We start from the raw sequence: 18,265 nt of genomic DNA, 5'->3' as shown, positions 1-18,265 counted from the left end.
ACTAGGAAAAAGAAGAAATTAATAAAAAATAATATTTATAATTCTGGGTTGAACTGTGGAATCTTTGAAGCACTATGAGCTTGCTTGCTTTCTGACAGAGGTTTCATTAACCATCTTCAGTGCATTGGATAATGAAACTTCTGCAAGAAAACAAACTCGGAGAGCACCAAGGACTCCAAAGAAGACCCTAAATCAGGGGTCCCCAAACTTACTGTAGCAAAATTCTCTTATCTTTTCCCCCTGCCTAATTACTTGTCTGATCCCCTCCAGTATATTTCCATTTTTCATCCCCACTGCCTCAACCCATCTCTACATTTATACATTTTCTCTAATGTATTGCCCCCAGTTTTAAGACCTTTGTGGCTCTTTGAGGGTTTAAGGTTGCCGATCCCTGGCATAGACTACGAAGATATTGCCTTGAATTTGGCTCTGTGTTTATAATGTTTATGTGTACTTTATGGTTGGGGCATAAATTCAGGGTCATCATCCTTTCAGGCACATCCAGAAATTGTACTGTTTAAATTACTGCTGTATTTGGACTGCGCATGTCATTCCTTGCCCGCAAAAGGAGAGAGAAATGATAGCAGAAGGAAGGATTATGTAGGCTAATTAAATGTAGAGGCATAGTTATTGTTTGGCACAATATTGTTTTAATATTTTGTAAATAATATAAATATTAATTAAAGGAAGAATGCAATTACATTGGGGTCCTTATGGTTATAAATATAACCTATATAAACTGTGAAAATTGTTTCATTTTCAAGAAGGCCTGCCTCAAATGCAATGGAAGTTTTGAGTTTAAACTGCTTTGTTTTGAATTGGAAACCCATTTTAATCTCAAAACATTTTTCAATGTGATTGAAATAACTGATTCAGCGTGAGATACAAATGTTTTGCATTTGAGGCCTGTGTAACGAAAAACAGGAGAACTCCAAATTCTATAACATACCAGTATTATAAAATTCATGTTGTGACAATTTAATGAAAAGCAAGGTATTTGTATAAGATGATGGATACCTATAACCAACATGGTTGAAATCATGCACAAACCAAGGATACTAGAAAACAAATAGGAAAGATGTAAATTAAGGGGAAATCAAATATGGTGTTTTGAATATCTCCAGCACGATCAGATTAACCATCAGGGTTTTTTTTAATGTCAGTTCCTACAGAAACACTAACATCTCTAAAATTGTCCATTAGAATTCATTCCTTTTTCTTTGCTTTGTGTTTGCAATAACTTTGAAAAGGAAAAGCAAGTACAAATATATGAGAATTATGCATTATTTCTTTTATTATCTTAGGTTCCATTTTTTCTCATCATAAATTACAGATAAGTAGAACTACAGTGAATGACTGCTGATATATGTATTGTAACTATTTCACTTTTATATGTTCTCTTTCTATATATTCTGCTGCTTTGCTTTTAATTTGTTTCCAAAATAAATGCACATTAAAAGCAACAGCATCAAAATATTCATTAGCTCAAAATCAGAAACAATTGCTTTTAAATATGCAAAGAATTTAATTGGTGCCATAAATGACTGAAGTTCTGGATTTTATTTTTAAAGCAAATTCTAAGGGATGCTAGACAAAGAATACTTAAAATTTAAATTATATGTTTATTATTGTTACTTTAGCTGAAGGCACAGCAATTTAACCTCATTTACTCCATTTCTCAGTCAATTCAAGTTTATTTATTTATTTTATTTATTTATTTTATTAAATTTCTATACCGCCCTTCTCCCGAAGGACTCAGGGCGGTTTACAGACACCATCTTAATAAGTTAATGTGCCACCATCTTAATAAGTTGCTTTTCAAGTGTACTGTACACCCATTTCTTTGGCAATCAAGCAAAATGTATATAAGTAACTCATTGCTGGGCGTGAAGATGAAGTAAAACAAAGAGGAAACAGGACCTGACTAGTTCCTAAATCCATCAACTGAGCAAAGGACTAGTAGATCCATGCTAGTAGAATTATATATTGCCATGCATTGTTGACCATGAAAATATTTCTTCTAAAGACAGGAGAATTTCATATGGATTTATTTATCATAATATGTCCATGCAAGTAGGAAGATATTGACAAGTTAGCAAATATTTTTTGTTGCGGTCCCCAAGCATTGTAACTCTCTGCCCTCATCTCCATCTTCCCATCTCCAACTAGCATTGCATAAATTCCTTAAAAGAGCCAGGCCTTCATCACCACATTTTTAATATATAGCAATTGTTTAGTGATACCATTGGGAGGTAGAAGGGAGTTACATATGTATGTATGTATGTATGTACGTATGTATGTATATATATGTGTGTGTGTGTGTGTGTGTGTGTGTGTGTGTGTGTGTGTGAAAAACATCATATGTCCCATCTATCTATCTATCTATCTATCTATCTATCTATCTATCTATCTGTAGGTCTTGGCGTATTCGGGTCTTTTCCCTTATAAGGTTGAGAGTATCTTGGCGAAATTTCAATGAGGTCTCACTCATCATCTTCAGGCTGGTGCTTTTGGCTTCGTGCTTGTGCGAGCAAAGTGTGGTCGGAGCTGCTGTCTCTCTATAAATACTGGTGGGGAGGTGGGGAGTCTTGGCTTTGTTGCTGTAAGCGGGTTGGTTGGCTGTGTGGTTGCATCTTGATTGGTAGATGGAGTGAGTGTTTGCAGATTAATCGGCTGTTTCGTAGCATCCTGTGTGGGTGTGGTCCTAGTTGTGTGCCCATTAGTCTTTTGTGTTGTAACGACCTGGGTAATGGGCTGTGTGGAAACGTCGTGAGTTCTGGGAATGTGACATCCTGTAATGGTAATGGACTGTGTGGAAACGTCCTGAGTTCTGGGAATTTGATCTCCTGTAGTGGTAATGGGTTGTGTGGAAACATCCTGAGTTCTGGAAATGTGACCTCCTGAGTCTTGTGCTGTAACATCCTGGGTGGTAGGTTGTGTTGTAACATCCTGAGCTTTGGTGTTGTGGCCTGTTGGGTTCTGTGATATAATGTCCTGAACAGATGGCTGTGATGCAGCATCCCGGGTTTTGGTTTGGCTCTGAGTTTGAGGTCTTGTCATGTGTTCATGGCATGTGTCAGTTTGCTTTGTGTGGGGATTGGAGGGGGGCGCAGCATCCGGTGGTGCCAGTGTGATCTGGCTTCTGGATGGTGGTTGTGTTTTGTATGTGGGATGGGTTTTGGTTGTGGCATTGTGTGTTATCCTGGGTCCGGAGTCAATTTTCGTGGCTGGCACTCTTTTGTTGACTAGGGCTAGTTTCCAGATGTCTGGTAGGCGGAAGATATCATCATGTTTATTCAAGTTACCCAAAATAATGACATTGGCGTTCCTCATCCTTGCTAATTATTCGTTTAACTTTCTCCCTTTGATTTTTTAAAAATATATAGGTGACATTTATGCTAAAATTATATGCTGAATAAAACAAAACCTTCAAAAAGGGGAATAATTTCTAAAGAAATGGAAAATATATCTTTAAAGCATATCTCTGTTTTGACTTTTAGATGTGTAATTGAGTTCATATGTCCCTTTGACAAACCAAAGAACAGCTTCCTAGAAAATCTTACGGTCATAATCCAATAGTCATAAAATCGAATTGTCAATTTCTTAAAGATCACTAGCAGGCTTTTTCTGCAGATAGCCCATGGATTCAACTTAGCTGAAACAGTGCAAGGGCCAAATCATCTCTCTCTATACAAGACACAGCAAATAATATAACTCAAACAAACTGTTATAAGACTCGAGGAATTTCAGCCACCAGAAACTACCTGGCACTTTTTTTTTTTAATTCTAGGGAGTCAATTCAGAGTCATGAATTGCAAAGCTATTATAGCCATTTCAGACTGTGAGACTAGAGAGAAAAATAGGGAGAACCCAGTGCATTGTCAGCTTATAATTGGGACACTGGTGGTCAGTTCTTAAGCAATTCCTAAAATTAATAATTCAGACTCAGAATGGATGATTGCTGACTTTGATAAGGATTCAGGCTTTGACTTGGGCAAGTGTCAAATCCAAGAACATGTGGCCTATTTAAAAGAGCTGAGATAATTAGCTACTGTGAAGAAAGAGTGTTAAAATCCTCTAATTACTCTGGTTATAAATCAACATTCCCTCAAGTTTCCATTGTTGTTGGATATAACTCTCTCTCTACTTCACAGGTGTCAAACTTGATCACTGTCACGTGATATATAATGACTTTTTTTTTTTTGCCATTGCGGAGCCAGGGTGGGTGGGGCCTATACATGATGCATCCAGCCTGTGGGCTCCGCCCGTTTGACAACCTTGCTTTGCTTGATCTATAATCCTTTGGCTTCATATTCCTGGTTTCTCTTACTCCTGGATAGCTGGATATTAGGTTTTTGACATTAGAAGGGGTCTTTTGGAACTCACCAGCTGAACAATAACAAGCTTTCTTGTAATTGTTTGGCAATTCTCATCAAACAGATTTATTATGATGCTGTGCTAAGACTCCAGGCAAAAATCCTGACTTTAACTACATACACACCTCTATCTAATTTATTTCCCTCAGTTCGAACATTATTTCTTTCCTCACTACTGTGTTCATTGATTTATGACCAAGATAATAAATCTCAGAAAGTTGTAAGTGCTATGTCTCTTAAACGGTATGAAAGCACCCTTAGGCCAGACTTCCTCAGTCTAGTAACCTCTGGATGTGTTGAACAACAACTCACAAAATTCCCATCAAGCATCATCAATGAAAATTCTGGGAACGAGAATGCTAAAAAATACGGAGTGACAAAGCTGCAGATGACTCTCTATACTGTCTTATTTCCTCCTGAAGCATCTTTTAGTGATAGCATGGGGTCCTTGTTAAAAGCCCTTTAGTTATAAAAATGCTATAATAAGATGAAGTGTGATGACCTATTGTTTTCCTTGGCCATCTCAAGACATTTTGCTGGCAAATAACTTACTCCTATAGTCTTTTAAAAAAGCCAACTGAAAAACACTGATGATGGCACGGCATCTTTCACAGAACTTGAAGACTGCAGGTTAGCTTTGGGAATAAAGAGAAGCCATATGGCATATAATTCTCTCTTTTCAGTAACTTGCTGTTAACATACACTATGTCTGTTGCCTGAAGCAATCATCTCATGGTAGACCATATTGTTCTCCTTCCTTGGGATTCAAAAAAAATCCTTATGGCTGGGGTTCTCAATCTGTGGTCTGTTGAACCCTGTGGGGCCACGATGTGGTCACAGGGGGTCCACGAAGGCTTGAAGAAATGTTATGATTTAAATCTTAAGTTTTGGGGGTCTGTGGCCACAAAAGGTGTTTAGAGGGTGTCCATGGTGAAGAAAAGGCTGAGAACCACTGCCTTAGGGCAATGTCTGAGAATTCTCTTAATACACAGGGTAGTTTAACATTATTCCATTGCAAATAAAACACCTGTCTTCAGATTTACTAATCTATGTGAATAAATTGTGAGAGTTAACTTGGTAGCATTTATTGCTTCTCAGCCACCAACTTTTGGAGCTGGAACCAGAATGAATAATGTCTTAATGCTAACAATTAAGGCTTGCACTCAAAAGAGTTTACAAGCTAACCAAGCTGTTGCTTTTTATATTTGCCTTCAGCAAGAAAGAAGTTGTAGAAAATGTCTAAATGTTTAGGAGAAAACAACATGGCATTTTCTCACTGGGAAAGAAATGACTCTGTGGTACATGACAAACTTCTCCTAAAACTAAAATCCTACGGCATCTCCGGACCCCTCCACAATTGGATAACAGCGTTCCTGTCAAACAGACAACAAGTGGTCAAAATAGGCAGTGCCCTATCAAATCCTGTTCCTGTCAATAGCGGCGTTTCCCAAGGCAGCGTTCTTGGACCAACACTCTTCATATTATACATTAATGATCTCGGTGACCATATTATAAGCAATTATGTTCTCTTTGCTGACGATGTTAAACTATTTAACACTACCAACAATACAGCTACCCTTCAAAAAGACCTGGACTTTGTGTCAGAATGGTCAAAAACTTGGCAACTCCAAATCTCAACCAGCAAATGCTCTGTCTTACACGTTGGAAAAAAGAATCTGAACACTAAATACAAACTCAATGGACATTACCTTGTAGATGACCCCCACCCTGTTAAAGACCTTGGAGTTTTCATATCAAAAGATCTGAGTGCCAAAGCTCACTGCAATTACATCGCAAAAAAGGCTTTAAGAGTTGTTAACTTAATCTTGCATAGCTTCTTCTCCAGAAACACTACACTACTAACCAGAGCACATAAAACATTTGCTAGACCAATTCTTGAATACAGCTCGCCTGTCTGGAACCCATACCTCATTTCGGACATTAATACAATTGATCGTGTCCAGAAATATTTTGCAAGAAGAGTTCTCCACTCCTCTGATTAGAACAAAATACCTTATGCCACCAGACTTGAAATCCTGGGCTTGGAAAATTTAGAACTCCGCTGCCTTTGACATGACCTGATTTTAACTCATATAATCATCTGTTACAACGTCCTTCCTGTTGAAGACTACTTCAGCTTCAATCACAACAATACACGACCACACAATAGATTTAAGCTTAATGTGAACCGCTCCAATCTTGACTGCAGAAAATATGACTTCAGTAACAGAGTTGTTAATGCCTGGAATGCACTACCAGACTCTGTGGTCTCTTCCCCAAATCCCCAAATCCCCAAAGCTTTAGCCAAAAACTATCTACTATTGACCTCACTCCATTCCTAAGAGGTCTGTAAGGGGCATGCATAAGAGCACCAACGTGCCTACCATTCCTGTCCTAATGTTCCCTTTGATTGTATCCAATTTCATTTAGTTATTACGTACTTATGATTATATTTATGCTTATATATCGTATAGTTATTTCATGCTTATGCTTACATATACTGTTGTGACAAATTAAAAAAAAAATGACATTTTTTTTCAAACTTCAGTGTTAAAGCCTTCAAAAACTGCCACAATTCACGTCCTCTCCAAAGTAGATTTTAATAATAGTGTGCCATTTAGTGCTCTCTATCTCTATGCCAATCTGGAAATCTTACCAAGGTCTATTAGTTTTTTAATGGGGACAAAATACCTATTTTATAAGCACAGTTCATCTAATCTCAAATCTGAATCAGCATCATCTGATCTGGAAAAAAGAAGAATTCAAAAGGGCTATTCAGCCCCATAAGTTTCTCAGATCCTCCCAGCTCTTGTAGTTTATTCTAAAATAAAATCCCCAGAAGCTGCTTCTCTGAATGTAATTTACTCATGAACTCTGAATAATCCCGAAATAGTGTTAGGAGTCATTTTTTCTGGTTCTGCTATGTAATGTAGCTGTTGATCATCACATGCGCATAAGAGACAGAAATTGTAAAGGAACCATCATCATGAATATGGATTGAGTGATATTATATCAATAGATATATTCAAAATAGCAGAATTGATATTGGATTGGGCTGTAGATGCTGCATTGTATAGGCATGGCATCTTTCAGGATATCCGTGCATATATTAAAAAATTGTAAGGAAAGGAACAACGACGATCTACTGATGTGTTTGGTTTCAAGCATTGTTTATTGTTGTTGTCTTCTGCAGGCAGAGCAGGAATTAATGGTTAATAGTAAATTAGGATTAATGTTCATTAACATTTTGTACAAGTAAGCAATGGTTAAATATGTTGTCTCTTTCGTCCTTCACATCAGATATATGTGTGATATTAAATGTTCGTTTCTTCTCTTTTTTAATTTTATATACATTTAGATGCTCCTAAGGATAAACAAGCAGTACAGTGTTAGAAAATACAATCAGGTGGGGGCGTGGCCATGACCGTGGTGGGGTAAGGACCTTTCCTTCACTTCACAGGGCTTAATAATGAAGATTTATGAGGATTAATGCTGTTTGGAATGCACCGTTATGGATGAAAGTTAATAAATCATGAAGTGGAAGTGTTAATAGCCCAGCAGACTGAATTTAAAACTGGTAGGTCATCTGAAACTGCTTGAATTAAGGAGTTTTTACTGCGTGGGATGACCGAACTGGCAGATACAATGAGTTTGGAATAAACTGCTGTCTTTTGCTTTCCTTATTATAATTATCGTGTTCTGTGTTAAATGCTGAGGCTAAGGAATATCAAAGACTGAATTTGCTAATGAGAAGAATTTTAATTGAAGAGATCGATCTTTTGTGCTGGATTGACTGGCTGACTGGCTGAAGAAGCTTTTATTAGGTGGATAATTTTTTTTTAATTATTTTTCTTTTGAGAGGAAATTAATAGCTTGTTTATATTACAGAAAACAAAAAAAGGACTTTGTTTTGAAGTTCAAGCTGGTTTGTTTTTTTTTTTCTCTGCCGACGTGGAGAAAAAATGGCGCTGATTAAGCTGTGAGGTAATTGTGTTTCTTTGTGGAGTGAATATGACTCATAAGTTACTGATAAGCTACTAACGAGTGCAAATAAGCCGTTTCGCTTCAATTAAAAGATTGTCGTCCCTTGATCTTCATCAAGACCCTCTGTAAAATTGGTTTGACTGCTGTCCTTTGATCTTCACTAAGACTCTTTGAAAAATTGGAATCCCAGTTTGAGAAATTTTTTGGTTTCTTTTTTTTTTCAAAATGACTCAACAACTTTCAGAAACGCAGCAAATTGCTGCAGCTTTAAATAAAATTGGGGAAAAAATAGCAGCACTATCAGAGCGTATAGATAATTTGACATTTAAACTGACATCCGAAGTGCAAAATTTAAAGCAAGATATGAATGATAACTTTGCTAAACAAAAAGAGGAAATGACAATGATTAAAGATGAAATGGAGCAGCTGCATGTGCATGAGGCAAAAGTAGATCGGCAAATTGGCAAAATATTTTATAAAATGAGCAGCAAGATAAGAGAATTTGTCTTTTGGAAGAAGAGATGAGGAAATATAATTTTGTTATTAGAGGAATCTCGGAAGAAAGGGAAGATAAATTGAAACAGCGGGTTTTGAAATGGATTAATGATTTGGATACGCAACTTACGTTCACAATAGCAGACCTGGCAAGCGTTTTAGAATTGGATATAGAAGGCAAAATGGTTCTAACAGGAATGTGCTTGTCAGGTTCGCAAATCTTGGTGATAAGTTGGAAGTTATGGCCAAGTTAAGAGAGTTGGGAGATGCTTTGAAGTTTGAAGGGAAGACTATTCAAGTCTTCCCGGATATATCAAGAGAAGAAAGGGCATGGAGATTTTTTTTAAAACCAATTACAAAAGTTTTGAGAGATAATGGAATTAAATACAATTGGAGGCCACCACAACAATTGAAATTTTTTATAAAGGAAGGATGCGTACAATCACCCCAGATATAGATGCATTATTATATTTACGGAGCTTGGACTGATTGAGATGGAGGATTTAATGGAGATAAAAGATCAAATGCTTCAGATGGGTGGAACATACGTGGAAACATCAATCTCAGAAGAAGAAAAAGGGGCTATTGGAGGCAAGACTCTAAAGGGTTAAAGAGGAAAGAAATATCACCTGTGTTGGTTGAACAGAAGAAGAGTCGTGAGGATACAGTAGGAGAAGAAGCAGATAAGAGTCTTGGAAAATATGAAGCTGAATGCGGTCATCGCTATCTTTTTTTGAGTGATGAATTTAAATAGACAGCCGAAAGAAGTGCCCGGCATTGGCACGTCCCTCTCCCCATTCTCTTTATAGAGGCGAAACCGATGAGGATGTGGGGAAGAAGATTGTTTGTATTTTATTGTTTGTTTGTTTTTTTTTTTTTCTGTTTTCTTATTGTTGTTTATATGGTAGTTTAATGTCGGGTGGTGGGGGCACAGAAAGGAAGATGCGGGATAGGATTAAAAATTTATATTTTAAATGGGAGTTATAAAAATAATGTCATGGAATGTGAAGGGTACAGGAATCAGATTAAAAGAAGAAGATTGGAGCTTAAGATTAAAAGGATTTACCAGACATTTTATTTTTACAAGAAACCCATCAGAAATCTGAAGATTCAAATAGAATGTATATAAAAGGTATGCAAATATATGAAAAGCATTTGGAACTTCAAAAGCTAGAGGAGTTGCAACACTGATATCAGATAGGGTGTACTTTGAAAACATAAGGTAATTTTGGATGAAGATGGAAGATATGTAATAATTGTTGGAAATCTTAATGAGGAAAAAGTGACACTTGTTAATTTATATTTACCGAATGAAAACAAAGAGAATTTCTTGAAAAATAACAAAATTTTGGAGAATGAAAGTGTAGGAAAGTAATTGTGGCTGGGGATTTTAATTAATCAGAGATAAAATAGACAGTACTAATCCCACCCGCTGTGGAGGAGCAAATAAAATGGGGATTTTAAATATGTGGATGCTTCAAACGGCGTGGTTGATGTGTGGAGAGAGGTTAAAGGAATTGAGAGAGTATACACTTTTTTCTAAGATATATAATACATATTCTAGAATTGATTATATTTTTCTTTCTAAAGATTTGTTGAATAATGTGGATAAGGTAGATGTGGGAATTTAAAGATTCTGATCATGCAGAAGTTATGGTGGACTTAGATTTTAATTTTGAGAAAAAGAAGCTATTGGAGATATGACGAAATTGTATAAAAATGAAAAGGATAAAAATGGATACTTAAAAATTGGAGGAAAGTTGGAGATTAAATGATAACGGGAGGTTAAATTTGAAATTGTTTGGGATGCGATGAAAGCGGTGTTTAGAGGAGAGTATTAAATTATCAAGTAGGAAATATAAAAATTATAAAAATTAAAATGGAAAGAGATAAAAATAAGATTAAAGAATTGGAAAATCAATTTTGCTTACTAAAGAAAAAAATTCTTCAGGAGCTTAATATGTTAAGAAATAAAATGATAGAAGAAGATACAGAGTTAGTAAAAGAAATTTGAGATTTTAAATAGGAATTTTTGAATTTAGTAATAGAAATTCTAAATTATTGGCAAAGATGGCGAAAGATAAAAGAGAGAAGAGAGAAATTGGAGTTTTGATAGATGATAGAGGTATAAGATGTTATAAAAAATTAGAGAAATGTGAAGTGGTTAGAAACTTTTTTCAGAATCTATATTCAAAGAAACCAATTAATCGGGGAAAATTGCAAAGCTATTTAGAAAAGTATGTGGTGAAAATTGATCAAACATATAAGGAATTGATGGAAGAAGATATAACACAAGATGAGATTAATGGAATAATACAAAAATTAAAATTAGGGAAAGCTCCAGGTGAGGATGGATTACCTGTTGAGTTTTATAAAGAATTTAAAGAATTAATAATACCAAGACTGCAAAAATTATTCAATGGAATATTACATGGTGGGAAGTACCTTCGTCATGGAATAGAACGGTGATATCCCTAATTCCTAAACCAGATAAAGATTTAGAAAGGATTGAGTCCTATCGGCCCATTTCTTTAATTAATCAGGATGCAAAGATATTTACTGCTATTATAAGTAATAGATTAAATAGATTTATAGATAGATATATAAGTTATAATCAAGTAGGCTTTGTGAAGGGTAGATACATGAGTGATATTGTTAGAAGAGTATTAAATATTATAGATGTAGCTGAATATAATGGTGATAAAATTGGTATAGTATCATTGGATATTTTTAAAGCTTTTGATTCTGTACAATGGGAAACAATTAAAGTAATTGTGGAGGCTTTAGGCTTTGGTAATAAGTTTATACATGTTATTTCAAAATTGTACCAAAAGAGCAGTGCAAGAGTGAAGGTGAATGGAATATTAACTGAAGAGATAAAATTAGAAGCTGGTACGAGACAAGGATGTCCCTGTCCCCAACATTATTTTTATTGGCTATGGAAATATTGACAAAATGATAGAAAAGATGAAGAATTAGAAGGATATAAGGGTATAAGATAAATTTGTATGGATGATACTTTAATTATTTTGAAAAATGTAGAGAAAGATTTGAAAAGATATATAAGCATTTGATAGAATTTGAAGAAATGACAGGATTGAAAGTAAATTGGTCAAAGTCAGAATTATTGATGGATAGTAATGGTAATGAGTCTGAGAATATGCAAGAGCAATTTGGGATAAGGATTAAAACACATTGAAATATTTGGGTATAGTGCTTTCACTTAAGGTTAAAGAATTGAAAAACTTAATTATGATGTGGTGATTAACGAAATTGAGAAGAAGATAGATAAATATAAAATTTTAAAGTTGTCTTGGTTTGGTAGAATTGCAATGTGTAAGATGATGTTGCTGCCCAAGTTCAACTTTTTATTCGAGATGCTACCACTAAATTTGACAGAGAAAGATATTGAAGGATATCAGAAAAAACTGGATAAATTTTGCAATGGTGGCAAAAGACCCAGATTAGTGAAGAAAATGTGGTATCAAAATCAAAAGGAAGGTGGATTAGGAATCCCCAAATTATTTAATTATTACTGTGCGTATGGTATCCGGATAGTGGTAAAAATACTTAAAGGTGAAGATAATTATTGGAGAGATTTAGAGTTAAGGGATATAGAGAAATTTGGATCAAGGTGGTTTTAGATAAAGCAAATTTAAAATGTGTAAGTAGAAGTTATTGGTTAAAGGGATTAAGTAAAATGTGGAACAAATTTGTTAAAATTTTAATTCGGATATAATCTTTTGGGGAGACAACTGGAATTTGGCGATTAAAAATAATATAAAACGTAATGAAGTGATTAAAGAGGAAAATATAGAAATTATTAAAGATTGGATAAAAGTTATGGAAATGAAAGGAGGAATAAAGAAATTATTGAAAAATTAGGGTTAAGTTGGTTTGAAAAATACAGATAGAAAAATGGACAAAAAACTAAAGGAAAATTATTCGATAAATAGATGTGAAACTGAATTTGAATATTTAGTATCTCGGATTATGAAAGATGAAATTGGGCTAAAGGGACTCGTTAGTAGGGTTTATAAGATTATAAATTCTGATGAAAAATTACAAAGAGTGATGAGGACAAATTGGGAAAAAGATCTTAATATTGAAATACCAGAATCAGATTGGAATGTGAATTGGAAGAGTAGAATTATGAGAACTTTATCTATAAGGATTAAAGAGCACAATTATAAAGTTGTTTGGAAATGGTATTTGACTCCAGTAAGATTGTCACAAATGGATAAAAAACTAGTAAAAATGTTGGAGATGTGAGATGGAATTGGGGACTTATGAACATATGTGGTATAATTGTGATAAGGTTAAAAGTTTTGGCAACAATTGGAGAAAATGATATTTGAAATGATGGGGAAAGTAATAACATTGAGAGTGGAAACTATATTATTGTTGGTAATTAAGGAAATAGAATTAACAAAATATGAAATGAATTGATTAGAATTATGATTATAATAGGTAGAATTATAATAGCTAGATATTGGAAACTAGATGTGATTTTTAGAATAGAAGAGTGGAATTCTGAAATGTGGAAATTAGCTTTAAATGATAAAATGACATGTGATATTAAAATTAGAAGTGGTGTGTATAAAGAAGATATTTTCTGGAAGACTTGGAAACCATTTGTGGACTTTGCGCTTGGAACATTGGACGCTTCAGTACCTGTACCTCGAGAACGTGGATTTTGGCAATCATGAGGATATATCCGAAGACCCAAATCTTCCTTTTATGTATAGCACAAGGGTGTAATAATGTATTTTCTTTTTGTTTGTTTGTTGCAAAAAAAATAATAATAAAAAAAAAAAAAAAAGAAAATACAATCAGGTTTAGAATAAATGGAAGGTATGTTACCATGCTAATATGTAATATTCCCCTTTGAATCACATATTGGGCAGATGTGACTTTTCTACGAAGTGAAAAATAGATTGTTTTGTCCCCTTTCAATTCACATTGTCATTTGAGAATTCTTTTTTTTTCCCCTATGGAGAAGTATATTTAATTATGCAATCAAGATAATCAGACAAGACTTAATGATGATTCTAAAGTTAGATAATTGAGAATTGAAGCTGTGGTCAAATGATTCAGTTTGATAATTGTCAACAAAGTTAATATATCCTGTCTCCAAATTTAGGCTACTTTGGAAGTGGCAAATGACAACATTTTTAAATCATAGAATTACACAACAGTGGTCAGTGGTCAGATATGCTTCTGGATCTAAGTGCTTCTTTTATAACTTCTTTGGTGCCTCACAATATATAACTTGCTTATCTTTATACTCCATCCAAGAAAAAGTGTAAATTTCTGTTATCAACCATCACTAAGACTACAATCTTTCTTAGGAAGGTTTTCAAAGTAATAAACAGACAACCAGTGTATACATACATACCTTTCTCTGGTAAACCATTACAGAATTGTTTTTTTATTCATAATATTTCAATAGTTAAAATGGATTAGTTTCTCTGTCAGCCATGCAAGACTAAGCTATGCGAGTGAATTTCAGCTACTGCATACTGCATACAGTCTTCTGTTCTGACTTCAGAACAGAGAGGAATGCAAAGGGCCTTGATTTATACCTGTTTGCCTATCCTATTCTTCCATTGACCAGGAACCTGTTTGTAACTTCTCATCTATTATGTCAGGAGTGGGCAATTTTTCCCAAAGAGCCAATGTGAAACTAGGACTGTTGTGGAAAGCCAAACCAATAGGGCCGCTGCCATCTCAAGCCAAACGAGGATAGTTGAAAGGCAAGATGTGGCCCATGTGCCATAGAATGCATTATGTCATAAGAGGCAAGGATGTACAGAAAGACACAATCAACAATACCAAGCAGCATATCAAACTGTTATAGAATACTAAATACAAGCTCAATGGACATTACCTTGTAGATGACCCCCACCCCATTAAAGACCTTGGAGTTTTCATATCAAATGAACTAAGTGCCAAAGCCCACTGCAACTACATCACAAAAAAGGCTTTAAGAGTTGTAAACTTAATCTTACGTAGCTTCTTATCCAGAAACACTACACTACTAACCAGAGCATATAAAACATTTGCTAGACCAATTATTGAATACAGCTCTCCTGTCTGGAACCCATACCTCATTTCGGACATTAATACAATTGAACATGTCCAGAAATATTTTACAAGAAGAGTTCTCCAGTCCTCTGATTACAGCAAAATACCTTATGCCACCAGACTTGAAATCCTGGGTTTAGAATATTTAGAACTCCGCCGCCTTCGACATGACCTGATTTTAACTCATAGATTCATCTGTTACAACGTCCTTCCTGTTGAAGACTACTTCAGCTTCAATCACAACAATATACGAGCACACAATAGATTTAAGCTAAATGTGAACCACTCCAATCTTGATTGCAGAAAATATGACTTCAGTAACAGAGTTGTTAATGCCTGGAATGCACTACCAGACTCTGTGGTCTCTTCCCAAAATCCCCAAAGCTTTAACCAAAAACTATCTACTATTGACCTCACCCCATTCCTAAGAGGTCTGTAAGGGACGTGCATAAGAGCACCAACGTGCCTACCGTTCTTGTTGTGTCTCGCTCGCTTTCCCCGCAGCCGGGTCCCTCTTATCTCCTGCCGAACGCTGAGGAATGTCCTGGCATGCCTCCAGGCCCCAGCCCTGGCACCATGCCCAGACAGGCCAAACAAGACGAAGGGCCTGACGTGCCTCCAGCCCCCAGCCCTGGCTCCATGCCCAGGCAAACGGAGCAACTAGACCCCTTCCTGTTCCCCACAGCATGTGAGCCTGAGGAATGTGAATTACCAACAGCTGGAGCCTGGAGAGATCCTCGCTTCAGGAGAATTGATAGGTAGCGTCAGCAAAAGGAAGGGAGGGGCAGGTCTGGATAAGTGCTGAGTCATGGAGCCACATCCCATGGCCTATATAAAGGATCTGCTTTCTGGCATTCTCTGAGTCAGGCAAAGTCTACCTTGGATTGCTGAAGTCACTTCCTGGTCTCCTGCCTGCCTTGAGAACTTTGCTAGGACTTTGGCAGAGCTGCAGAGGCACGCCTGATACGGACTTCCCCGACCCGGCTGTCAGCGGAGGAGTGGGACACGACAGTTCCTGTCCTAATGTTCCCTTTGATTGTATCCAATTTCATATAGTTATTACATACTTATGATTATATATATGTGTATATATCGTATAGTTATTTCATGCTTATGCTTACATATACTGTTGTGACAAAGAAAGAAAGAAAGAAAGAAAGAAAGAAAGAAAGAAAGAAAGAAAGAAAGAAAGAAAGAAAGAAAGAAAGAAAGAAAGAAAGAAAGAAGAAAGAAAGAAAGAAAAGCAGGACAAGGGAAAAAACAGATTTTCAATTTACGATTAGAATGTTGAAAATAGTTTATGTTATCAAAGTATCAAGTTCATAGTAGATTAGAATGAACCCCCCCAAATGATCCCCATTTTGGGTTTTGCTTTAAAACCATATGTTGTTGTGCCTCGCCTGTCCCCCTCTCCGCAGCCGGGCCTCTCTCATCGCCTGTTACCTCAGCCAGGGACTGATAGTGCAGATGAACGGCCTGGCATGCCTCCAGCCCCCAGTCCTGGCACCATGCCCGGACAGACGGAGCAAGACAAACGGCCTGGCATGCCTCCAGCCCCCAGTCCTGGCACCATGCCCGGACAGACGGAGCAAGACGAATGGCCTGGCATGCCTCCAGCCCCCAGTCCTGGCACCATGCCCGGACAGACCGAGCAAATAAACCCCTCCACCATAGCATGTGAACATGAGGAAAAGGAAGCCAGTCACGAGCTGGAATTGCCGGCAGCTGGCGGGTGGACAGATCCACGCTTCCGGAGAATGGAGAGGTGACATCAGCAGAAGGAAGGGAGGGGCAGGCCTGGATAAGTGCTGAGTCATGGAGCCACATCCCATGGCCTATATAAAGGATCTGCTTTCTGGCATTCTTTGAGTCAGGCAAAGTCTAATTTGGATTGCTGAAGTCACATCTTGGACTCTGCCTGCCCTGAGAACTCTGACAGAACTTTGGCAAAGCTGGAGAGGCTTTGTGGCCACGCTTGATACAGACTTCCCCGACCCGGCTGTCAGAGGAGGAGTGGGACACGACATATGTATAAAACTATATGAACAAAGACTGAAGGTTACAAAAGGCAACCATGTGACTCCAGGACATTGCAACTGTCACAAATACATGGCAATTGCCAAACGCCTGAATTTTAATCATGTGACCTTGGTGAAGCTACAATGATTGTAAGTGTGAGGACTAGTTGTAAGTCACTTTTTCAATGCCATTGTAACTTTGAACAATCGCTAAAGAAATGATTGTAAGTTGAGGACTACCTGTACATTTTCACAGAGGCCTACTAATATGACTCGAGGCCTATCTGTTTTACTTCCATTTAAACAAAATCAGTAGCCTGATAGCACCTCTGCTCTAGGATATTCCTGAACTTGTCAGAGGATGTTGGCATCAAGAGATGCCTACTTTCATCTGAATCAATGGACACATTTAAGTCATTGTGAGAAGATTGCACAATACATAAGAAAACAACAAAGTCATATTTAAACAGATCCAATGAAAAGACTTAAATACATCCTTAGTTTCAGCATAACCACAAACCAGAGAAAAGAATGGAATTGTTCAAGAAAGCATTTACAATCTGGTTGACCCATCTGGGAATTGCCCTTCCCTGGCTGCCATACTTCACAATCATCTGCAAAAAGGCAGAAATATGAACAAAGTATCTGGTGAAAATGCTTGTAGAAAGACGTAATTCCATGTATAGATTAATGCCAAGTATGAAGAGCTTCAAGAGTCAAAACCAGAGGCAAAATGAGTTGAGTTTACAAGCCTGGAACAAGAAATTTTAAAACTACAGAGAACCATTATGGAATTATATCACAGCTGACTCCTGAAACCATCAAGAGGCTGGCCACATGTGTTGTGGTCTGTCAGCAGCCTATGGAGCTGGCAATGGAGTCAGAGAGCGATGAGGCTGAGGTGAGGCCAGGGCCATCGGGAAGTGAGGTGCAGACTCCAGAGCCTCCAGAGACTGATAGTAGTGAGGCAGAGGAACAGAAGGAGCCTGTTCCTAATGCACGCATGAGAAGAGCTGCCAGAAGGCAAGAGCAGCTCAAGCAGAGAGGACAACTCGGGAGTAGGGCCAAGAGATGATTGGCCCCTCCCATAAGGCTTAAAGCAGACCTGCACTGGCATTTGAGCTTTGCCAGAAAACAACGTCGTAGCTGCGTCTTCTGCTTCGTATACGTCTTTGTTTTTGTGGCTGCTGGACGTTTGCTAGGAAGGGCCTTTGCAGTTTGCCTAATTGGACTAAGGTTTGTGAGATAACTAAGGAATTTGTGTTGGGAGGCATTTGTTTTACTTTGAGTTGAATGACACTGGGA

The sequence above is a fragment of the Ahaetulla prasina genome, chromosome 8 (assembly GCF_028640845.1).
Source record: "Ahaetulla prasina isolate Xishuangbanna chromosome 8, ASM2864084v1, whole genome shotgun sequence".
NCBI classification, from domain to species: domain Eukaryota; kingdom Metazoa; phylum Chordata; class Lepidosauria; order Squamata; family Colubridae; genus Ahaetulla; species Ahaetulla prasina.
Note: the sequence above shows the minus strand (reverse complement) of the source record.